Source organism: Alosa sapidissima, chromosome 24, assembly GCF_018492685.1.
Source record: "Alosa sapidissima isolate fAloSap1 chromosome 24, fAloSap1.pri, whole genome shotgun sequence".
NCBI classification, from domain to species: domain Eukaryota; kingdom Metazoa; phylum Chordata; class Actinopteri; order Clupeiformes; family Clupeidae; genus Alosa; species Alosa sapidissima.
The window spans coordinates 13,296,404-13,321,780 of record NC_055980.1 but is presented as its reverse complement, the minus strand read 5'-3'; the positions used below and the strand labels follow the sequence as shown (position 1 = coordinate 13,321,780).

Genomic DNA, 25,377 nt, shown 5'->3' with positions numbered 1-25,377 from the left:
CAGGAAGCCCCCAACCTTTAAGGACACCAATTTTCTCTGTGAATGAATAATGTATCGTAAATAAATAAATAAATGTTCTTCCTTAAAATACTCAATAGGTGCTCATAAGTATACCCATATGTTAAATTCCCATTGAGGCAGGCAGATGTTTATTTTTAAAGGCCAGTTATTTCATGGTTCCAGGATACTATGCATCCTAATAAAGTTCCCTTGGCCTTTGGAAATAAAATAGCCCCACATCATCACATACCCTTCACCATACCTAGAAATTGGCATGGTTTTATTTTAGTTAGCCTATTAGCTGGTTTGAATGCAAATATGTATGTACTGTAGGTAATTGCCTTGAGTAAAGTGTTCAAATATGCCGACTTACTGTAGGTAAAGGGCTCAGAAAGCGTGCAAGCTATCAGTCTAGGTTTTTTAGCAATCAGTTGTGCAAAGTCTCAGCCAGTCAGTAGTCAAGTCAGAAATCTCAGACAGCTTTATTCACGGCACAGGAGACCCACATTGTGTTGCTAACAGACACAGTGTGAGATTCCAAAGAAAAGGCACACGTCTTATAAGACATTTGGCACAGCTTACGTCTCCAAGTATAGTATGTCAGGAATCAAGATGAGCACATTACCCGTTTTGCCCAACAAGGATGCTCCAACTCAGGACCTTTTCCATCTTAACAAACAAGCACTTCGAATCACCTTGAGGAAGAATGATGCAAAACATCTTTCATCAACCCAATTTCTGTTCACTCATACACTTCTATGAATAGCTTGTTTACAAACAGAACTAAAAGAACACATGAGTAAAGCATACAGCACACACATATGGAAATGTCTTTAAGGCTAAAAATGTCTTACTACAGAGCGAGCCCTCACAATTTCCCAGTGGGACAGCCCTAAACCCTCACGATGTTCGTGGGAACGTGCATCAAAGTGTATGAGGCCAAAAGTGAAGGCCAAAGGCTTTGAATTGCGCGAACCAGGGCGCGTATGTTGAATTGTGTGTTGTATTGCAGGAATCAGGGGAAATGTGTGTCAGTAGTCCTTATCATGAACTATCTGTCAAAAATAAGCCCCGCCCCCTGAAATGTCATAAATCACGTCATAACCACGCCTCCTTTTAATGCAAATTAGCCACGTGGTTGTCACCACGTGTTGTTTGTTATTGTTATTGTTTTGTGAGTCATGTGACAGTCATGTGACTGGTGTCAAACCCCTGGGCAGCCATATTGGATGTAAAGTCATGTGACAGTCATGTGTCTGTTGTCAAACAATGCCACGCCCCCCTTGGCATCCATATTGGATGTAGTGTCATGTGACAGTCATGTGACTGATGTCAAACCCCTGGGCAGCCATATTGGCCCCCAAACCCACATGTGTGTTTTGTGGATAATGGGGGATCAGATAAACTTTGTAAGAGTTGTATATGTTTAGTGGTAAATGGGGATAGATATAAAGTGTGCTGCTAGCCCAGAGGAAAGAAAATGTTAAAATGAGAGCTCCTCTCTTTCTCAGTTGTTTCTCCTAGACAATAATGAGATCACAGTGATATAAAAATGAGATTATTGCTTTTGTCTCCCGCTTCTCAGGTTTGTCTCTGGAGCAAAAGAGTTAAGTTATCTCAGTGTAGACTCCCTTTAATATACAAATGAGATCTCATCAATATTTTAAATAATGCTCAGTGTTGTCTAATTTATACATCTCATATTTTACTCAGGCTGATCCACCAGAAAGCTCTCTCTGTAAACTCATGCAATTCTCATTTCAGATCATTTTGGTAAATCTCAGATTAGGCTCCATCAGTTCTGTAAAAGAGATCTCTTCACACGCTTGAACCGTTCTCATTCTAGTCATCTCAGTTTAGTCCTTTTTTGATTTACAAAAGAGATCTCAGCAAAGGCTTATACAATACTCAGACTTGCTCAATTTATATATCTCATATTTTACTCAGGCTTATCCATCAGAGAGCTCTCTAAGTGAACTAATGTAATGCTCATCCAGAACTATTTGTTTTATAAATTAGTCTGATCTGTAAGAGCGCTAGCTGTTGTACAACAATTCTCAAATGATTTTCATTGGCTTATTTGTTTTAATTGCACATATTTTCAAGTTCACATTTGCAAACAGTAGGCCTAACCATGTGATGTGACCACCACACATGACGATGCTCTGACAGACCTCTGAAGTTCGCCTACAAAAAAGCTACCATCTATGCCCATACAAGGAGATCACCTGTTAAATTCTCGCGCAGGGAGACGACGAAATCGGAGACGCAGACGTTTTCCTCAACACACTTTTGTCCTCAACCTTTGAGTAGATATTATAATCAATGGTACGTGAAGGCGGCACAATTTGATTTTTGCTACCCCAGAGCTAACTTGCGACTTGTTAGCAAGTTAGAGAAATCAAGTTAGACTCCAGAGGTCTATGATGGTCGGACGTGACAAACTCGCGTGCAGAAGACTCCTACCAGAAAATGCAGTCTAGATTTGGCGCCCAGTGAAACCAAGTGAAACGGTGTGTGGGTATGAAGGATTGTGCAGAACTTGCCACCACGAAAACTCAGAGAAGGTACATTAACATTTTGGTAATTTGCTAACGTTCTTGCATAATTTTAGACTCAATATATCATTGAACAACCTGACGAAGCAGCACAGAAAGTTAGCTAGCTAGTTAATGTTAGCTACTTGTAAGTTACATCACTGGCTGTGCCGCTTGTATATAAAGCTAACGTTAGACAATTTAACGTTGCGAGCTTACTTTGCCTTATACAGCTTTAGTCTGTATGTTTTGAATGGTGTTAAGCCATGCTGTAGCCAAAATGCACGGAATTTTAAAATGTCTTTGGGATGTCAGTCAAGATGATGAAGCTAACGTTATTGCCACTGGTTTAAACTGGTTCCAGCTCAATTCCACTGAAAAGAGGCCGGCAGCTCTGGAAGACTACGCTAGACCATCAGATCAAATTGCTGAACAAACAGCGTACCAAAATGGTAAGTATATTTTCCCCCACAATATGTTCTCACTTTTGTTTAACCTGCTATAAATTACAGCATATTGTAACAGGAGTGAAAGGGCATTCTTGTAACCCAGGTAAACTAGGAAGTAGCGTTGCTGCGGTGGAGGGATCGTGAAATAGGCAAGTCAGCATCTGCAGTCATGAATAACTTACCAGTCAACATTTCTTTTGCAATTAATAGAATCTGTAGCATGCAAATCAAACCAGCTATTAGCCTAATATAAAACCATGATATATCTAGGTATGGTGAAGGGTATGTGATGTGGGGTTATCTATCTATCTTTTAATTACAAAGGCCAAGGGAACTTTATCAGGATGCATAGTATCCTGAGTCCATTCAATAACTGGCCTTTAAAAATAAAAATCTGCCTGCCTCTATGGGATTTTAACATAGGGGGTTCCTTACTTATGCCCCCTGTATTTTAAGGAATAACATTTATTAATTTACGATACCTGGTTCATTCACAAAGAATATTGGTGTGTTTAAAGGTTGGATTTTTTCCTCATTTTTTAATTGAGGCATTAAGATCAATTTCCAACAGATGATTCATTGTATTCCTCTGGTTGTCTTAACTTATGCACAGTTGATGGTTTTATAAAGACACCCCTACACCAATAAATAGTTCATGTAGACTGTCACACAATGGTAAGTGGAACATTGGCCACAGCTTGTAACAACTTCATTTTTTACCATTCTTTGCGTAGGGATGTGTGCACAAGTATGTGTAACCTTGTGTAACTTTGTGTAACTTGGGAATTACAACAGAAAGGAACACGTTTCAGCTAATCAAAATCAATGACTGAAAGTGTCAGTTTCAGAGCTATTATTACCACACTGATAGATTGATTTTGCTTTTTATTTGCAGCCTACGTTATGCACTGTGGAACGCTCTGCGGATGGACAGCTGTGGAATCCGCAAAGGTCAAGAAGGCTTTTGTTACGAGGGCTGGAGGTTCCAAAACATCCATGAAGCTGGGGTAATTTTCTCTTATTTTAAATTATTTCCAATTGTGGTGAGCATTATTGGTGGGCTTTTTTATAAAGGGTAGGCCTCTATTGCACTAAAATTATTCAACCTTTATACAGTTAACATCAAACTGTGTAGCTATGAAAGCTACAAAATCACATTGTCATAGAAATGATAGAGGCGAAATTTCCACTAGGTTTTATGAAGATATTTTACAGATGGGCTGAACATACATCAAAAGTAAAAAAAATGACATGGCCAAAATGATTAACTCACCAACAATATTTGTTGTATGGTGTATACCAGGGATCACCAAATGGTGGACCGCGATCCGAGTCCGGACAGTGACGTGATCCTATCCGGACCCAGACCATAATAGCCTAATTTAGATTTTCACGTAAGATTTCAAAGCTGCGCTAAATGTTTCGTTGGTTAGGATAACAGCATTTACTTCAGGAGCTTCAGGAACCATCATTTCGCTTGCTGCTACTCAGCCAGTGAAATCTGTGAATTCTGATAAAGTCGAGTCAGTGAGTAAAGTAGCCTAGCCTACTATGGGGAAGAGACTGATAGCCTGAAACGAGCGAGGAGAGGAGACGGGACGAGAAACAATCAGATGGATATCTAAGTTAACGATAAGTAAGTTATTTTCAAATCATCGATTGCTCAAAGAGGAGGAAGCTAGACAGCGAGAACAGAGCTTTATATAACGATACGGGGGCAATACCACGCAAAACTGTCACGTCCGTAACGCCAACTAGGCTAAATATGGATGTGACAGTTTTGCACAGAATTGCCCTGGACCTCTTCTATTCTGAGACAGGCGATTTTTAAAAGCGCCAATTTGAAGCACCTCTACTAGACAAAGCATATTGAGCAAGCATAGGGTAGGCTAGGCCCATTCAACAGTGAACTGAGACCACAGAATATTTTACGATTTAAGAAGGCAATATGATTGATCCACCACAATCTAGTTAAGCCGACATGCATTCACTGCCCAACAACGTGATGTTCCTGGGTTTCCAGGATTTCGGGTCAACATAAAAAAAAACTAAAAAAATTAAATTAAACTTGCTGATTAATGGGTTCAAGGAACCAGCCTTGTCTCAGCTCAAATTTTATTTTAAGTTCACGTTAAGATCTTTAAAATAGCCAAGGCTACTCAGTTTTTCTCCCCAATCACTCTTATCTTGCCTTATTTCTCCTCATTTCGAATGTTGCCTTTTAGGCTACTTATTTTATTTCACATTAAACATTAGGCCTAGGCCTACAATCTTCTTGAATTTCCCCTTGGGGATCAATAAAGTATCTATCTATCTATCTATCTATCTATCTACAACTAGGCTCCATCCATCCATCCTAATATTATATATACACAGTGGCGATTCTAGACATGTTTAACAAGGGTGGCACTAGTGAGGCACTGATTCAAGGGTGGCATGAGGCAAAACATCCAGATAAACAGAAACAGGCTCAAGATGTGAAATTAGCACAAATACATTAGGGAAACCAGATGCAAACACCATACTCATAAATTGAAGGACAAAAAAACACAAATACCTTACTCTCACATAAAATGTCTTTGTACTTGAATAAAATTTAATACAAACATATTAAAGTTAATTATCTAAGTTGTCTGTCACTGGGCTATGCTGTTCTAAAAAAAATTCCATCATGGGGACATTAAAATATAATCAATTTTATTATATTACTGTAAATGAAGATATACAAAATATACTCAACCAAGACATTTCCCCCACTCTATGGCCATCTATTTTTGTAGCTGTTACAATAATTTGACCTGCTTTTTTGTCTATTTGTTTATTTTCTCAAGAAACTTGAGGTTGGTATGAAGGAGTGTATTGTGTATGTGAGCAATTTCATCTTCCTGAATCTCAATATTACGATCACAACAAGTCTGGGCAAATTATTAATTACATTTTCACGTGGGGTAACTTGTTGCAGGGCAACCATAGCCGGTTCCATGTCTTCCGATTAGATGATTAATCATCAGTTTCTTGAGAACTTTAAAGTTCTCAAGAAACTTGAGGTTAGTATGAAGGAGTGTATTGTGGATGTGTGCAAACATTGTTTGAATGGTGCAACTTCTTGCAGGGCAACCACATAACCGGTTCCATGTGTTTGAATTGGATGACTTCCATGTGTTTGAATTGGATGACTAAAGTTCTCAAGAAACTTATCTACCTGAATCTCAATATTCTGATCACAACAACTCTGGGCAAATTACAAGTCAGCACCAGTGCTGCATTCATTGTTTTGCACTTTTATAATCACATCACCAAAAGTAGGTTATTGGTTTTACCAAAATAATTTGGCACTATTTTTAAACTACAAACCTATAAAGTATTTTGATACAAAATATGATGCCATTTTTTTCCAACTAAATAAAATAAAAATGACCACATACTATTTTGTATTTTACATACATGTATCAGACATACTGCCTATCCCTGGCTGTTGGCTGCAGCAACTCAAGCTAGGTAGTACTGATTGTTTTGTGTTTGTTTTGTGTTTATGTTAGTTTTGATCCAATTTGACAGCTTTGCTATGTTGCCCACCCAAAATTTCTACCAGCCCACCCAAATATAGTAGCCTAGCCTAGGTTAGAACCAGCCCTGCCCTGCATGGAGACATATTTTACGATAATAATGGAGAAAATGTTAGCAAAACTTTAGGTTTTTGTTAACGGAATCTCCCGACCCTCATTCATCTATTTGCGCAACAGCCCACATTCTGCCTTCAATCCAGCGAGACAAGTGAAATAAATGTTTTTTTTTTTTAAAGCTGTCATCGTCATAGGCACGATATTTAGGCTACCTCTGTTAAGCCTACACAAAGTTGCGTATTAAGGAGTATTTCCTGATCGGGGAAACCTTTCGTTCCGCAGTTCAAATGTGCCGCAGGCCAATAAAGGCAAGTGTGTTTGCCACTTACATTTCTGACGTCTGACACTTCACACTGCTGCAAGTGCATCAAGAAAGGTCCCGCCTTACACCATGTTAATGGCCAATCGTAGACTAGGATTTGGGGTGGCACCTGGGGTGGCCAATCGAATCTCAAGGGTGGACTGTGCCACCCGGAGCCACCCCTCTGGCTCCGCCCCTGTATATATATATTATACATACATACATATACATAGCCTAAACGTTATGATGCTCCGGACCTTTGCTTGAGGAAATTTTCCGTAACGACCTCGCTGAAGATTAATTGAATACCCCTGGTGTATACTGTATTTTCTGTATTTTGTTTTTGTTCTTGACAATTGTCAGTGTCTCTTGAGTGATCAGAGCTAAATGTTTTGGGCTAATTTAATATTGAGTCATTGTCTTTGATTTACCGGATTGACCCTAAAGCACTCCTACAAATCACTTAAAGGACGAATTGATCCATAGCTCTTGTTGGAAATCACTGTGTGCTGTTCATAGGAAAAAGAAAATGTGGCACAGCCAATTCTGAGTTATGGACAGGGAAGTATAGCCCAGAGCCGTATAGAAGTATTTTTGGTATTCCTGACATAATGCAGGGTAGCCGCGGGGTCTTAAAAGTCTTTAAACGGTCTTAAATGTCATGTTCCTTAATTAAGGTCTGAAAAAGTCTTAAATTCCGTTGCCAAAGTCTTAATTTTTTAAACGAAGGTCTTCAATTTTAATTATACTAGCCTGCAAGCAAGGTGAAATGGGGGAAAAAACTAGCCTGGCGGGCCATCCTATATCATTGAAATGTATAGTCTGGAATCGAGCCATTCACCTCGCTTAATCCAAGGGGCGGGCGGAGAATTGTCTTTCAAACTGCCTAGGCATGCAATAGGCCAGCGCTACGACCATATCCGTATCCGGTCGGCAAAACGGCAAATACATCCTTCTTCGAAAGGAATGACTTAAGTGCATTGTGTTGCTCAACTTTCAAAGAAAAGCACAAGTCCAACTCCTCCAAAGTTGACGCCAACGCCGATTCAAACAACCGCTCTTCGTTTGCCATAGCCACCTTCCTTGTTGTTCACTGTCTCAGGACTGTCGCTATCCTGTTAAGCCCGCCTTAAGACTCTCTAACAAAATAGAGCGCTGTGATTGGATGACGTCCATGGCGTCAGCCAATAGAAATCCCTATGGTTTGATACTAGACGTACAGGCTGAGCAAATTAATTTGCCGCCGCTAGGGTGCGTCTAGATTTCTAGGCTAGAAAAAAACAACAACAATGTGAAAATTCAACAGGGGGTTGATTAACGTCAGAGATCGTCTAATTTAGTGTTGCACGGTGCACCGATACTACAAAAGTGTTGCAATAGCTATTAGCAGTTGTCACAATACCTAATTTTATTAGTATCAATACTTTTAAGAATGACCGTGTTCTTGTTTGTGTGCACAAGGCATGCTTCTAGTGCCTCCTCCCCAAGCCTGTGGCTGTGCGTCTTTTCTCCTCACACACATATGCGCAGCTTTCGTGCCATAAACAGCGAGACATGGCTGCTAGTTTAGCTTAAGTGATTCTGTGGTAACACATAATAATAGGCTAATATCAAGTTGATTTGCTCACTTGCACCTCTCATAACCTACCTAGGCTATGAGATGTACGTAGGTCTACTATTGGGTTTAATGTCATTTAGAAATAGGCAGCGCAACCTTTGCAAACTTTTACATCTGGAGAGAGCTCCTTGCTAACTAATTCTGCTAGCTCAGGTCATGTATGTCATTCGTAATTAGTGCTAAAATCATTATTGAACATGATCCCTTCTATGAACTTGATCGTTTTTTATTTACATTTATTTTATCTAATGACAGACAACAATGAATTGCATCCACATATCCTTATGCATTATGTGCAACTATTATTCACTAGCCTAAAACCGTGAGACTGAAGGCTACAGTAATTACTCACGTATTTCTTAAAGTGACAAACACTCAATTACACCTAGGCCTACACACCACATTAAAATTTGCCTAGGTGTAATAGTTTAAAAATAAATATTAAGTATTCAAATGACTAAATATGTTTAGCAATTAAGCAGATTAATAGTAATTATGCAGATTAAAAAATACTATACATTAACTGTACACTTTATATGAATTCGAAGGTATATGAAATAGAAACATATGAAATAAGCCATAATTTTCCGTGTGTGTGGAAAGAGTCAAGCAGAATCTAGGATGCCCACTGGTGTGAATGATAACACTATATTCAATATTACTGATGATGTCAAGGTGGTCTGGGCCCCCAAATCAAATAAATTTTTTAAGAATTATCGAAGAAGTATCGAAATCGCAATTCTTGATGTGGTATCGGTATCGAAACAATAACTTTGGTATCGTGGCAACTACACTAGTCTAATTTCTTAGGATATGCGCAAACAATACTTTGGGTTTTCGCACCGGCAGCAATGAATCAACATAATCAGTCGAAAGGAGAGGACCGCACATCATGGGGAAGTGTTGTTTTAATTGTCATTATGGATTTGATCTGGTGTTTTACAAACGCATAATGGGTGTGATGTAGGTCTTAATTTTCATGTAAGTGGTCTTAAAAAAAGTCTTATTTGGGGTGGTCAAACCTGGGGAAACCCTGTAATGGAAAGAAGATACCGAAGGCTTTTTTGCCATATTGAGTCAGCTTTACTTTCTTGTCCATAACTTGTCTAGGTTATGACACATTTTATTGTTCTTTGTCCTTTGGACAGTGCCTGGTGAGCTCGAACAACAAGGCTTTGAATCAGTTTACACCAGATTTGCCCTTCAATGAGACTGTGTGACATGTTCCAGCAATACTCATGTTCCTGTTGAAACCCACTATCAGAACTAAACAAGGCAACGCTGCATTTAGTTGTTATGCGTTCTGACTATAGAGCCAGCTCCCAGATGACAAAAGAAATTGCCCAAATTACTTTTTTGACATCAGGACTCTGAACTAAACTATTTTCAGATGCCCATTTTTTTTTTACACTGAATAGGCTTAGTCCAACCAAAACAAGGTTTTGCCTAGTGGTAAGATGGATAGGGGTTAATCCTAGTCTGACAATACAGTTTACTCACTAGATGAGGTGAGGGAATTCAACAAACTTGTTTAAGCTTGACAAATATATCAATACAATCTGTTTTTCAATTGGGCAACATATAGCAAATGTGAGTGGTAGCTATCACATCCCCCATTCTGTGTTTAAGTGATTAATAAGGTGTGTCTGATCTTTGTGCTGTATCAAAATTCCCACAGTTATGAAAGCAGACGGTCAAACAAATGTCTTACTTTGTATTTTTGAGTGGCTCACAAACTAACAATGTTCTATTTTCTGCTCTTCTCTCCCTCCTCCCTTTGGTTGGTTCCACCACAAGGATAAAAGACGCAGATTGACCAGCCCACGCTTTCATCCACCATTGTACACAGTATGGCACGCTTTGGCACAAGTTCAGTTTGTTTATGTTATTGTTTATTAGTTCATTCCTCTGTTGTATGATTTATAGATAGACTTAAATTGTCATTGTGCAGTTGGTCCGTACAATGCAATTTGCTTGTGCAGCTTTTAAAAATAATACTCACATACACACTCACACACACAAAAAAATAAAAAATAAGAATACACAATTTTTAAAAATAACATATCAAGGCATTAACATGCTTCCATTGCTTGAAGTCCATTTTAAAGTGCAACTGTGCAAGCTCCCATTGCTTAAAGTCCATTTTTAAAGTACAACTGTTTTGCTTTGTTTTATAAAATAAAAGTTTGAAATGCTATGGAGTGCCCTATTTTTTGACCCTCAAACTGATATCTCAATTGTAACTCCTACTTCTCAACAGTTTCTCATTGCAATGTCTCCTCATTTGCTCTAGTATTTCTCCTAAGGAGAAACAAGTTGTAAATGAGACTACACTCAAACATATAAGAGATCTCCCGTATTTCTCCTGCTTCTCAAACTAATATCTCTTATGTGACTCCATCTGCTCTATTATTTCTCCTAAGGAGAAACAAGTTGTAAGTGAGACTACACTCAAACATATAAGAGATCTCCTGTACTTCTCCTGCTTCTCAAACTAATATCTCTTATGTGACTCCTACTTGTCATATTGCTATGTGTCTCATCTTTTGCTTGTTTTATTTCTCAAAATTAGGAGAAATAATTGTGACAAAAGTAATACTTAAATGATCCTTAAAAGAGAATCACCATTTTGCCTCCTTAGCAACAGAAGGGATACAAATGAGAAGCAAAAGTTTCCTCTGGGAGCATAGCCGTTAACCTGTTTAGCATGTTGTTAGAGGTTCTGGTTGAAAAAATGTGTTAGCTATAAGTTACAAGTGTTAACCAGTAGGCCACGGCTTTGTCCGGGCATGTCTCTGAGTGTGTTGTTTGAGCCCCCTTTCATGTGGGGGGTCTGCAGTGTTTCCCCTACAGTGTATTTAACAGCGGCGCAGCGCCGCCGCTGGATTTTCAGCGTCGCTGCAACATAATATCACGAGATTCACTTAACACACTGTAAAAGCACAACGGCCAACGTCATCTCGAAATTGTTTTCTGAAAGTCTTGAGTAAGTTAAGCGCATCAAATCCGCACTTAGCCTCTCATTATTCAGGACATATATGCGGCATGATGTGTCAGGTGATTACAAGCCCAAAGACAAGTCTGCAGCCCATATGGCTAGCCTACGTTCTGAACACGGTTACATTGTTTAGCTATCCGACTGATGGGGTCTTGCTCCGCCACAGTGTAGCCTATGGTGTCATCGTTCACTTGTAGGTTACACAATAAATAGCCTACTTATAGGCCTGGTGACAATAAAAAATGATATTAGTTATATTTCATCACGAAGCTGTTTGTATGCCGTGAATTCGCTTGTAGCCTATGCCATATGTTAAGCTTGAGCAATTCCTCTGATCCAAAGCCTGCTTTGACACATTGACACTAATGTGAAACATGCATCCTCCTCTCCTAGCCTACATCAAATAAAAGAAACCAATTCATGATTACCGAAATGAATTTAACATGGGGGGAAAAAGTTTGTTGCGATTTAGCCTACTGTTGTGATGCGGTTCTTTCTGCTGATTGGATTTACGTCCGGTGTCGTCAACTCTGAGAACTCTTGCTCCGGCTGACAATTTTATCCAGAGAGCTGATTTCCCAAAGATGAGCCTCCATCAACATTCAACGACAAATTATTAAAACGTAAGTAATGCAATAGAGTAAACCAATGTGCTACAAGGTGTATGGTCTTAACGTTAATTGTAGCCTAGACTTGTAACGTTAGCGTAGGGCTACATGTAATGTTTGCATGGGAAAGCTAGGCGAACACAGTCTAGGCCTGTTTAAACTTTCTGATAGTTAAAGGAAATATGAGCATATGTTGGCATATACGTATAGCCTAAATTCTGTCCACTTAGCTATAATAGGCTATCACAAACAGACCTTTTCTACGTTTGCGGCATTAGACATAGGAGCCTACATTCTCTTATCAGAAAGACGTGTTCTCATAACTTCAGCGTTCTCTTGACGGTGAGACAAACGGTCGCACTTCAATGAAGTAGCCTAGGTCCTTTTCGAGTTAATTGTGAGTGAGTTGTATGGTAACTGTGGGAGTGTTGTAGAAGAAAAGTGAGTATTTACTTTTTTATACGTGGGTTTGTTGTTTTGGGACTGAGAAATAGACTACAAGGAGAGCATCTGGCTACGTGCATGCGTGTCAGCATTAATGGCCCCCCAACAATTCAATTCAATTACCAAAGAGCCTTAGAGATGTTCTTTGAAAAGCCCAGAAAAATTAAGTGCTGGCAGATTGGGTGTGGCCTTTGCCATTAAGACAAATTTAAATAAATTGTAAATCTTTTTCTGGGTTGTGCCATTTCATTTTTCTTCTATCATTTTTAACCAATAATGTAAAAGAAAGCTGAAAATGTCCACAAAAGAAACACGAAGGTATGATATAAAAAAAATAAAATAAAAAAAAAAGCGCAACAACCCCCCCCCCGTAATAGCACCGCTGCTGGAAAAATTTCTAGGGGAAACACTGGTCTGCCTACTACCTACGTACACTAGTGCTGATAACATTGTAAAAGATCTGTTTATGAGTAGTGACATCTGTATGCAGACACCTGGTTATCTATAAACCCTTTTGTAGTGGGTGTGTTTTGCCCCGGCATGTCTCTAGGATTGAGATTATAAAAGCTGTGGGTGATGTATAGCTATCATTGTTAGCAGTGATTTTGAACAGAACTTACCATGGCTGACATGATTGAATCGGCAAAATCAAAGAGACGGATTACACTCACGCCTGTTAGCGCTAAGCTATCGAATCCTGAAATGACTTATGCACCGCAAAGGAGGAGACCTGAAACTTTTGTTAATTTTCTGAGTAAACCTAATGATGGCGTGGAATACCAATGGTTGTTGAACGATGGGCGCATAGGAGGCTATGTTTTTGACAAGGAAGATCGCAGTGTGAAGCTATACGCTTTGACATCTCCGGATTTGGCGTTTTCAGACGACATGGCGCACATTTCATTTTGTGATGCAGATTGGGTGATGTTTAGGGACTCTTGGAAGGATATTGTACAGCCTGCTATGGACAGTCGCTACACAGCATCATGGAATAGTCCAGCCTATATCAAGTCATATGATAGGGGTCTCAAACAATACACTCAGAGACATATCCTGACCCAACACCTCCTCTACAAAGTGAGGGGGTTCATAGACCCCCAATACATACATACATAATTAACCACTGTGTTTGTAATCAGTTAAGCAGTACGTCTCCGGCTAGCCTGTTGTTTGATGAGCCACATGTAAGGGGCTTCAAACAATAAACTCAGAGACATGTCTGGGCACAACACCGCCTCTACAAAGTGTGGGGGCTTCTTAGACCCCCAATACATACATACATAATTAACCACTGTGTTTGTAATCAGTTAAACAGTATGACTCCGGCTAGCCAACTATATGATAAGACACATGAAAGGGGCTTCAAACATCACACACAGTGACATGCCCGGACCCAACACCTCCTCCAGGCATAGACCCATTTGGTCACACACAGACACACACACACGACCCCATGATTCTAGTTATAAAAATTACAGTACATGGGATTTGGCTGACACCTTTTTAACCAAAGCGCCTAGCAAGCAATATGGTAACCAATTTAAACTTTTTTTAAAAAATATATATTTTTTAGTCCATATCTCTCAACATCTCTAGGACTTATCAAAAAATAAAAGTAAACTTCATACTACTCTCAGCCATTAATATAGTTGCTAGGAGTGGGGGTCGAACCCACGAGGATACAAACATCCATTTGATCTTAAGTCCAACGCCTTAACCACTCGGCCATCCTAGCAGCACACTTTGTATTTAGCCCCATTTACCACTAAACATATACAACTCTTACAAAGTTTATCTGATCCCCCATTATCCACAAAACACACATGTGGGTTTGGGGGCCAATATGGCCGCCCAGGGGTATGACATCAGGCACATGACTGTCACATGACACTACATCCAATATGGATGCCAAGGGGGGCGTGGCATTGTTTGACAACAGACACATGACTGTCACATGACTTTACATCCAATATGGCTGCCCAGGGGTTTGACACCAGTCACATGACTGACAAAACAATAACAAACAACACGTGGTGACAACCACATGGCTAATTTGTATAAAAAGGAGGCGTGGTTATGACTTGATTTATGACATTTCAGGGGCGGGGCTTATTTTTGACAGATAGTTCATGATAAGGACTACTTGTGTCTCTATAACCCTGTTTTATATAGGATGTTTTTTTCTATTTGTTAATTCACTTTCTTTTTTGCCAGGAAAATGTCCCTAATCCACAATTCCTTGCTGCCGCTCAGTCCTGCATTCTCTGCAAAAAATAAATCCTGCTTGTCAATTTGTCTCCATCTCCTACTCTTGCAACTTTTGTGTATTTAAATAAGTGTATGCATAGTTTGTTTTTGTGTGTATGTGTGCGCGTCGCCGCTTCTGAGTGTGTATATATATATTTTTTTTTAAACTGTCCTAAAGAGAATTGTTCTAAAACTTACTGTTTACCATGTTGTTAGTCGCTTTGGTTAAAAAAGCGTCAGCCAAATGTAATGTAATGTATATGGGGGTAATAGCGTGTGTGTGTGTGTATGTGTTTGTGCCTGTGAAGTGACCCCAAACTTTTAACTGCAGTGTAGATTCTGGCAATTTGACTATCAAAGAAGAAAGATCAGACACTCTTTATTTCATAAAAATAAATTGCGGTATAAGAACCTTTTATTGGGAAACCAGATAGTTAGGCCTAGTTGATTATATAATGTTCCATCTGTGAGAAATATTTTACATTGTGTTTATTAAAAATGACTATGGGCCAATATATCGGTTATATATTTTTGAAAAACTCAAAATCGGCCTTCGAAATCCCATCAGTCAGGCTCTAATAGCTAGCCTACAAAAACTGAGTTTCACCAGATAATACCTTGGGCTGTATAAACAATAGCCTACAACATTTAACATTTCAGGTCGAGAAAAGTATAATTTGCTGAACAGAATGATTTTTTTTTTTAACATTCTTTTTATTTCTGCTCAGTTTGGACATTACAATTTGAACAAATCTTCAGGTGTCATGAAGTACTGATAGCGAGACCAAAAAAAATAGCTAGATCCATGCTTAAACACCAAATAAACTCTAAATGCGCGGGATACAGGCCTATAGCCTACCTAATCACCAACACCCAACGTGTGTGAATAATTTTATCAAAAAAACATTTGTTAAGGCATTCACAATGTGCCAACCATTAGAGAGAAAGAAGAGATGAGTTATTAAGCATTAACCTTTACATTCAGAAGACATAGTCCATCGCAGTAGCCGTTAGTGACCATCAATCCGAACTTGGGGAGTCTGGGGACTTAGACGAGCTCAGACTTGACATAGTCCATAGCCTTCTCTGGATCTGTGAAGCGACGCTCCTCTCCGCCAGGCATGGTGTTTCTGAACGTTGCCGGGTGTCTGAAGCCAAACCGGGCGCCCGCGATGTTTTGTAGAATCTTCCTTACGTCGTTGAAAGCCGCCCTTCTCTTCGCCCCTCCAGTGGTGAGATCTCCAAACATGTGTATGTAGGTGAGGTCTCCCTTCTCTCGGGCTCGGCGGAGAATCTGTTCCTTAATATGGAAGAAGTGCACCCTGAGAATGAAGGGTCTGGGTGGTTGTCCCGTCTTCTGCTTAGCTTGTGATAGTCGATGAGCTCGGTCGATAGATCTTCGAAATCAAACAAGTCTTTTAGGAGGTTGGAAATAAATGTTGTCGGAGTTCTGCCCTCTTCCCCTTCCGCAATACCGACTATCCTTAGGTTGTTTCTCCTCGACCTGTTCTCTAGATCTTCACATTTACTTTGAAGTGCGCGAATCTCCAATTTCGGCTAAGCCATCGCTAGTTTTTGTTGCAGAGTCCTCTACCGCAGCTAGCCTCTCCTCTTGTAGATTGATGGACTGTTGCAAGGCCCCTGTTGTCGTAGGCCTACTCAGTTCAGACTTAACAGCGGCAATATCAGTTTGAAGTCCCTTTACTGAGTTACAAATGTCCGCTTTCATAGCCTAGATATCTAGACGCGCCCCTAGCGGCAGCAAATTAAAATGGTGGAAAGGCTGCCTCTTTATGACTGGGGAAGTAGCCCAATATAGTGGGGCTGTCTATTTTTAGAAGAATTGTGCAGAGTGACAAAAATAAATAAACGTTCAGGGCTGTTCTGGTTTTCTAGCAACCTTGACCTACTTCTTAATGACAAAGATGGAAAATAATGAGCGCCACATGCTTTGAAACATGGAAAAGCAGGTTTAATTCACGTTTAGATACAGACAACCCTTTTTAATTTTGTGCATGGAAATTTCACATCAAGGTGAGGTCAATGACAGAGCTGACCTCAGGGGTCAAACTGAGAATGCCTCCACATCTAAAGTCAAAGCTTAGCTCAACAAACCCTGAAAGTTTCATGCGTGTCATTATGCGCACACTTTTTGCTTAACAGCGCCACTACTACCCCATGTGTCAAAACATGACCAATTTCATTAAAACAAAAAACTGAATCTTAACCCAACTTAGACACAAGTTGTAAAAAAGTCCTTTTTAATTAGCCAAACACATTACAGTATGAAGCAAGTAAATACACCAGATGCATTACTGGAGTCTTCTGTTTTGCATAACAAATCAGACAAGCCAATCAACTCGTCAGCCAAAAAAAAAAACTAAGACAAATATCGGATAAAAAGTCAAGTTTTTTTTTTATTGCATTCAAAACTGTCAGGAGTTCCATTAGGCATTAGCATTCTGAGCAGTCATTTCAGGAGTGGGTCAGGCAGAATCATGGTCAAAGATAAAAACTAAAAAAAAAAAAAAAAAAAAAAAAAAAAAAAAGCAGTCTTTAACTTATTTCAGAGCAACTCCTTACTATATGCCATTGCTTCAACCTGGGACTAGTCAACTACCAGACATTTTGTTGTGACTACTGGTTGATTTAAGAAATCTATAACCTGAAATATGAACCAGGCCAGCCCACAACGTTCCATTTCTGCACCTTTGCTCTAAAAGGTTAAAATCAACTCATTCCTCGTACAGCAAGTTGGGCTGACATGAACTTCCTACATAGCCAGCCAGTCAACTACAGTTCACAGGTGACAAATATACAAAACCAGGAGACACAGTATACGTGACTAGGAGTGCCATTTGCCAAAGAAATGTTAAGTCTGAGCAGTTTAAGGAGCAGAGTATGCAGTAAGAGACTACAGGGATAATGAAGCATTTAAATAATCATTGGTGAGCAAGTCTACAAATGCTATTGTCCCAACATGGGATCTGACAAACTGAATTCACACATCTATAACCTACAAATGATTTGATTTGTCTCAGAAGACTGAGTGCTAAAGACTCTTGTAGCCACTAGATTATCTTAATGGGGAAAAAATGTAGAAATTCCACAAATCTAAAGCAGACAATGTAATGTATGGCACCACATCTTGATAAGCATAAGTCAAGCTTGAAATCCCAGATTTATCACAAAAAAAAAAAAAAAAAAAAAAAATTTACACAACAGGTAAAATGTCAATACCAGTGTTAGTGGTTCCATCTTGGGCAGAGGTGGTCCCATTTTTCAGGTTCAGCACAGTGGTCAACACTGCATCCTCACTTGCACCATCTTGGGATTGCATATAAGACAGACAAATATTAAAATAATCATGGAGGATGCAGTTTTGGAAACAAACTGAAGTCATAAAAGCTAGATTAATCCAACCAACTGCAGCTATAATATGCAGGACATGGACACATACTGCCCGTCAACACAAAGCAAGCTTTACCCGTTCCTATACTGTGCGCCGAGGTGGTCTGGTTTTGGGCATTCGGTATCGGCGTGATAACCTCAGCATCTTCACTTGGCCCATCCTTGGACTCTACTGAAAACACAACCAGAACATTGAACAGGCACTTGGCTCTAGGGATGTAACGATTACTGGTATAATGCGTAAACCGCGATAAAAATGTTGATAACAATTACCATTTCAAATATCATAATCATGGTTGATCACCATGGTGTGGAAACCGTGTTTTTAATCCTTCCCAGCTTCATCCAAGCCTGCTTTTGACATACAGTAGGCCTGGTACAATGAAACAAAACTGGTACCCTACTGATTCTGATGTCTAATTGATTGATTTAACCGAGATTCGCATTAGGCTACAACTGCTTTTAAAAATGCGGAACATTTTCACCGCAAAACATACACGGCATCATGTAGCCACAAAGTTTGTTTCGGCAGTCAGGATGTAGGCCGAAGAAGGTGAATGAAAATATGTCCTTCTCCAGTAGCAATATGCACCACCAGAATAAAGGGATCACATCTACTCACTAACAACTATGAGCACCCCCAGGTGAAAATGAGTTCCAGCATCCCCGGTTAACTTTCGATAAGGTTTTGCCCATATTTTCGTAACACAGTAAACACTGTCAAACTTTGAAACCATTTCGGCTTGTGTAGGCCTATCAGTGCTTACTGAACATATTGAACACACTTTTAAAAATACTGTGATAATACCAAAAACCGTGATAATTTTGGTCACTGTAACCGTGAGGTTAATTTCATACCGTTACATCCCTACTTAGCTCATTTTAGACCCTAGCAATTTGGGAAAGATGTGGGTGGTAGCATAATGTGACCCAAGTGGCAACCAACTTCTATCACATAACAGAAGTCTGTACGGGCTACAATACCAACTTCACTGATAGGAAGTGATTGCCTTACCGGTTACTCCACCTGTGGCAGATGGCACTGTCTGGTTTTGGGGATTCAGTTACCATGTCATATTCACTTGCTCCATCTTTTTACTGCACATAATAAATACATGTCAGTGGGACTGTAGAATGGTATATGGTCAAACATAACATATACAAACATTAAAATAATCAAGCCACAAATGACGATGTCCTTACCAGCATTTTCAGTTTGGGCAGCGGTTGTCTGGTTTTGGGGAGACAACATACAGTAATCTTCACTTGCACCATCTTTTGGTTTCCACATAAGAGGAGAGAGAACTCAAGGCTCAAAGCAGACAGAAACCCATACAAAAACACTCTTTAGCAGTAACTTCAGTTTGTGCAGCAGCGGTCTGGTACTGAGGATTAGGTGCTGGAGTGGCTGATTGAACATCTGCACTTGCACCATTTTGGGATTACATTCAAGTTAGACTTTGAGTACAACACAAAACAACAACAAATATGGCTACTACAGAAACACTCACCATTAGCTCCAGTTTGGGTCTGGTTGTTGGGATTTGGTAACATCAACCACATGGGAACTTTCCTCCATGACATCCCTCTTTGGATGACCGAAGACTGAGATGAGCAGAAGGAAATTATGAATTAAGGCAAGATCTAAAAGACATGACACAACTTCCAAAAGATAAGCTAATTAATACCACTCACCATTACTGACACTAGCAATGAGAAACCACACAGAAACAACTTTTACCAATACTGCCATGATGGACCACTAAAAAAAACAATGGAAAGTGTAATTTCAAGCAGGCATTATGGAGGCTTTTAAAGGCATGACACCTTCGTTCTCAATTCAGTGATAATTAGAATCACACGAGTTCCAGGTGTGGATGGTTTAGTGACGCATGTCTCTGGGGCATGGGCAAACAATAATGAATAGTGGCGCAGGTGCATCTTGCACTATGGTTCATGGCATGCCTGATATCAGGGACCGTGATTCCGTTGTTGTTCCCCACTGCGAATGTTCAGTGTTCAGGTGCTTTGCCAAAAACATGTAACCTAGGCCACAACAAAGGTTAAAACATACGCTCACTAATCTAATAAACAACTGTATAAAATATGGTGTAAGACGTTTGTGAAAGAACATATGCAGCCTTCAAGTGACAAAAACGGCAAATTCCCAAGTTCACATTAAAACTGTTGGGCATGAAAAGCGCATGGACTACAAACGAACTAACGTGAATACAAAAGTGACGACGAGGCCCCAGTTAAGCAAATCAAAAAGAAGATTGAACCATGTGGGGAAAGTGTTTTTCCCATGCGCATGAAGGCACCGTTGACGTCCAAACGAACGAAGCAGGTTTTGAATTCAACACATCGTTGATGGTGGCAGCAGCATGAGAGTGCTCTTCTGATAAACTGCATTGTGTTGGCTTTAGGCTATTCCGTGTGCAGTAATTAGCATAATTAGCATTGCCGACACAGTAGGTCTAGGTCTATTTCTTCATTTTAAAGTCAGAAATGTTATGACTTATTGCCTTGTAACTAGCACTAGCATGGAAACTGATGATTAGCAACTTCTCAAGATCTACATGCATGAGACTGCAATGTGTGCAGCCTATTGCTATAACAGGCAACGTTAGAAGTTAAACATTTGTATCTGTCTCTGACATTAACACAACCCTAGTCGGACTTTATTAATGAGAACTAATGATATCCGGTGCATTATATTTATTATTCTTTGCACCACGTGTGTGCCTCTCGAGCCTTCAGCCGTTCATCATTCATTGGCTGTATATGTGTGACAAATAACTCTTCTAGGTTATTGAAGACATACAGTACTTGCTATGTGAACACCACACTGCAGGGGTTGGTGTTGGAGCCTTCAGCAAGATCAGGTAGTTAACAAACACACACACACTTACACTTCATGGAATTCAGAGGCATTGAAGTTGGGGTTAGGGCTTGAAGTTGGGGTCAGGGCTTCTTTTTCCCTCTGGTTAACTGAGGACAGACTTGCTATGTGAACAACGCTGCAAAGCATTCTTGACCTGCAACACAGGAGGGGTTGGTGTTGGAGCCTTCAGCCCTGCAGATCAGGTATTACACACACACACACACACACACTTCATGAAATTTAGAGGCATTAAAGTTGGAGCCTTCAAGGCTTCCTTTTCCCTCTAGGTAACTGAGGACAGACCTGCAATGTGAACAACACACTGCAGTGCATCTTTGACCTGCAACACATCTGTAGGTGCAGGAGGGGTTGGTGTTGGAGCCTTCAGCCCTGCAGATCAGGTAGGTATCATCAACACACACACACACATACTCTTCGTCACTCACAGGTTTTATATGTGTGACATTTAACTTGTTTTTCTTATCAATAAGACACACACAGTCCATCATTCAATGGTTGTTCATGTGACAACTCTTGTTTCCTAATACCTCTAAGTTACTGAGGAGGACAGACCTGCTATGTGAACAGCGCTGCAGTGCATCTTTGACCTGCAACACATCTGTAGGTGCAGAAAGGGTTGGTGTTGGAGCCTTCAGCCCTGCAGATCAGGTAGGTATCATTAACACACACACACACACACTCTTCGTCACTCACTGGTTGTATATGTGACATTTAACTTGTTTTTCTTATCAGTAACACACACGCACTCCATCATTCAATGGTTGTTCATGTGACATAACTCTTATTTCCTAATCCTTTTAAATTACTGAGGAGGACAAACCAGCTATGTGAACATCATCTTCTTCAACCTGCAGCACATCTGTAGTTGCAGGAGGGGTTGGTGTTGGAGCATTCAGGAACACTGGAACACTCGAAAACAGAAAGTGAGTTCACAGGGGAGCTGGACTGTTGAAATAGAATGTTCATACAAAATCAAATAGAACTGTTCAGAGACAACATTCTCGTCACAAACGTTCCCCACTCTCTCCTGAATTTAAACGCACCTCTGTATCAAACAGCAGGAGGAGTTGGTGTTTGAGCCTTCAGCACTGCAGATCAGAAAGGTGTGATTAACACACATCCACACCCTCCCTCCTTCCCTCCTTGTCTTGTTGAACTACACCGTTTTTGGGGCTGATTTGTGCCATATCCCTTCATCTACCTCATCTCCTTTTCCCATAGTTTACGATCCTCGGACAGACCATTATATGTCGCACATCTGTATCTTCAGGAGGGGCTGGTGTTGGAGCCTGTTTCCTTATCGCTTTAGGATACTGAGAACAGACCTGCTATGTGAACGCCACACTACAGTACCTCTTTAACCTGCAACACCAGCGGCAGGAGCGGTTGGTGTTGGAGCCTTCAGCCCTGCAGATCAGGTATTACACACACACACGTACACAAACACTTCATGAAATTCAGAGGCATTGAAGTTGGAGCCTTCAAGGTTTCCTTTTCCTTCTAGGTAACTGAGGACAGACCTGCTATGTGAACACAACACGCTGCAGTGCTTCTTTGACCTGCAACACATCTGTACAGTAGGTGCAGGAGGGGTTGGTGTTGGAGCCTTCAGCCCTGCAGATCAGGTAGGTATCATTAACACACACACACACACACACACTCTTCGTCACTCACTGGTTGTACATGTATGCCATTTAACTTGTTTTCCTTATCAATAACACACACACGAACTCCATCATTCAATGGTTGTTCATGTGACATAACTCTTATTTCCTAATCCCTCTAAGTTACTGAGGAGGACAGACCTGCTATGTGAACATCATCTTCAACCTGCAGCACATCTGTAGTTGCAGGAGGTAGTTGGTGTTGAAGCCTTCAGGAACACAGGAACACTCGGGAATTCACAGGGGAGCTGGACAAAGGGTTTCTGTTGAAATAGAATGTTTATACAAAATAAAATAGAACTATTCAGAGACAACATTCTCGTCACAAACGTTCCCCACTCTTTCCCGAATTTAAACACACCTCTGTATCAAACAGCAGGAGGAGTTGGTGTTGGAGCCTTCAGCCCTACAGATCAGGTATTACACACATACACACTCACTTCATGAAATTCAGAGGCATTGAAGTTGGACCCTTCAGGGCTTCCTTTTCTCTCTAGGTAACTGAGGACAGACCTGCTATGTGAACAACACGCTGCAGTGCATCTTTGAACTGCAACACATCTGTAGCAGGAGGGGTTGGTGTTGGAGCTGTCATGAACAATTTGTTCCGGCTTGCGAAACGGGTGACGTAATAATGACGTTCCAATCTCACTTTTAATGTTTATCATAGAATCCTGGCGTCGTTGCTAGGATGGTTGCTATAAGCACTCAGCTCATGGATGACAGAACTGTCATTTACCTCAGGAGCTTCAGAGACCAGTCATCGCAACAAACAAGTGCACCTACAGTACTAGGCTCAAATTTCAGTTTTTCCATTTTTATATAAGATTTTACATGGTAAGTATGGTTTGTTTTGATGATATTGTGTTTTATCTTTCAGATAAGGAGAAGTACAGAGAGGGGTGTACCGAGTCGACCAAAATAGCCATCAAAAAGGCAGCGAAGAGCTACTGTCTTCAAGGCAAGCAGATCAGGTAGGTATCATTAACACACACACACACATACTTTTCATGAAATTCAGAGGCATCGAAGTTGGAGCCAGGTAGGTTTCATCAGGTAGGGGTAACACACTCTTTTTTTTCATCAGTTGTACATGTGTGACCTATATTTTTTTTACATTTATTCATTTCAACAGGGACAGTGCACAATAAACTTTAATAGATGCATTGTGCCAGGTTGTAGCAAATACTCCTAATTTCTGCCCGTAGTCCCTGGGCAGGTAAGTGGAACAATTAAAAGAAAACTCTGTCTCCTTACTCCTCTAGGTTACTGAGGACAGACCTGCTATGTGAACATCATGCTGCAGTGCCTGTTTAACCTGCAACACATCTGTAGGTGTTCGAACCTTCAGCACCTTGTAGCTGAGAGGCTACAAAAGGCATGAGCTCACTTGCGGGTATATCAGCTCCTTAGTTATAAGTCCTTAGTATGTAACTTCCTTAGTTTCCCTCCCTTTTGTGTTTGAAGCACAAAAGGGACTGCTTTTTCTGTGGCCAGGCCAAACCTGTTGAATAGTGTCCCTTTGCACAAACAGTCAGTCCCCACAATCCAAATCAAGAATAAAATGACATTTGTTCTCCTTTGCATGACCTTTTTAGACAATGTGAATATGTCTATATGGCTTTTTGTCGATGCGCTTGTTTTTTTTTTACACACACACACGAATGGTAATTTATTTATGTCCCAAGGAAGGTGCTTCATAGCCCAGCTTGAATTTGGAACTTCATTAGAGTTCTCCTCTCTCTAGCTGCGGGAGATGAGGCCAGCAGAGCTGATGGAGCAGAAGTCTTGCATTGTGCTGCACAACCAGGAACTTAAGGGGAACATGCCGAATGTGAGAACACACACATTGTAAGTTGTTAAATGTTTTATTTCATGCATGATTCTATCATTTATGTCGAGAATTTTACACTTACAGCTTGTACTGTAATTTCAATTTATGTACATAGCAACCTAACAAATGAATGTCTCGAGGTGCTTTACAGAGCCCAGCTTGAACTTGAGGCTGAAGAGATGTAGGCAGCAGTGCTGATGGAAGTACTGAAGTCCTGAGGAGGTTCCTGAAAAAGAGGCAAGCTGAAGAGTCTGTTACCCATCAGATATAAGCTTATCACACAAGTCACATTCTCTCTCTATCCCTGTGTCTGTTTGTCTGTGTGTATATGCATTGCGACTCTAGAGGGAGCTCTGCACTCGCCAAAAATACCTAAACCTGCATAGTATACCTTTAAAGTATAATTTCAGGGTATTGCAATATGGTGCACTGTGCAATACTACTTCCACAGGGTTCCCACAGGAATTTCTGGAATATCATGGAATCATGCTACGCTGCTGCTCTGAAATCATTGGTCGGTATATTGTGCCATTCATTATATAGTATTTCTCATCCTTGGTTGCATCTGTTCTCATGTTGCAAGATGCTTTGGCAAAAAGCAACTGCTAAACAAACCTTGGCATGAACACACATTCTGGTATGAGTGGACACTCTACTCTTGTTCCAGTAACAGTAGACCAATCAGTGTCCAGGATACATTCTTTTGTTTACGCTGTGTTGTCCATGGGTGAGGTGACT

General features: G+C 40.3%; 2 long non-coding RNA genes and 1 other non-coding gene across 10 annotated transcripts; 1 reads left to right on the top strand and 2 right to left on the bottom strand.

The window, feature by feature from the left end:
* Nucleotides 1–589: 589 nt before the first annotated feature.
* Nucleotides 590–20,052, bottom strand: LOC121699907. 2 transcript variants are annotated; one of them, XR_006027058.1, is made up of 7 exons: nt 19,932–20,052; nt 19,748–19,841; nt 19,440–19,511; nt 19,252–19,334; nt 18,313–18,408; nt 18,066–18,152; nt 590–695 (listed from the first exon to the last, which is right to left on the bottom strand). It is a non-coding gene; the product is annotated as an uncharacterized LOC121699907 (long non-coding RNA). The 2 variants fall into 2 exon arrangements; XR_006027057.1 differs by lacking the exon at nt 590–695 and having other exon boundaries at nt 17,349–18,152.
* On the bottom strand, nt 14,229–14,313 carry trnal-uaa. Its single transcript has one exon. It is a non-coding gene; the product is annotated as a tRNA-Leu (tRNA).
* A 488-nt stretch (nt 20,053–20,540) lies between the features above and the next one.
* On the top strand, nt 20,541–24,878 carry LOC121699909. Of its 7 annotated transcripts, none has more exons than XR_006027061.1 (13): nt 20,541–21,323; nt 21,408–21,521; nt 21,676–21,789; nt 21,952–22,064; nt 22,200–22,244; nt 22,363–22,559; nt 22,646–22,766; nt 22,929–23,222; nt 23,303–23,592; nt 23,686–23,779; nt 24,071–24,201; nt 24,553–24,656; nt 24,791–24,878. It is a non-coding gene; the product is annotated as an uncharacterized LOC121699909 (long non-coding RNA). The 7 variants fall into 7 exon arrangements; XR_006027066.1 differs by having other exon boundaries at nt 22,646–23,222; nt 23,303–23,380; nt 23,476–23,592; XR_006027065.1 differs by having other exon boundaries at nt 21,996–22,064; nt 22,203–22,244; nt 22,646–23,222.
* Nucleotides 24,879–25,377: the final 499 nt, after the last annotated feature.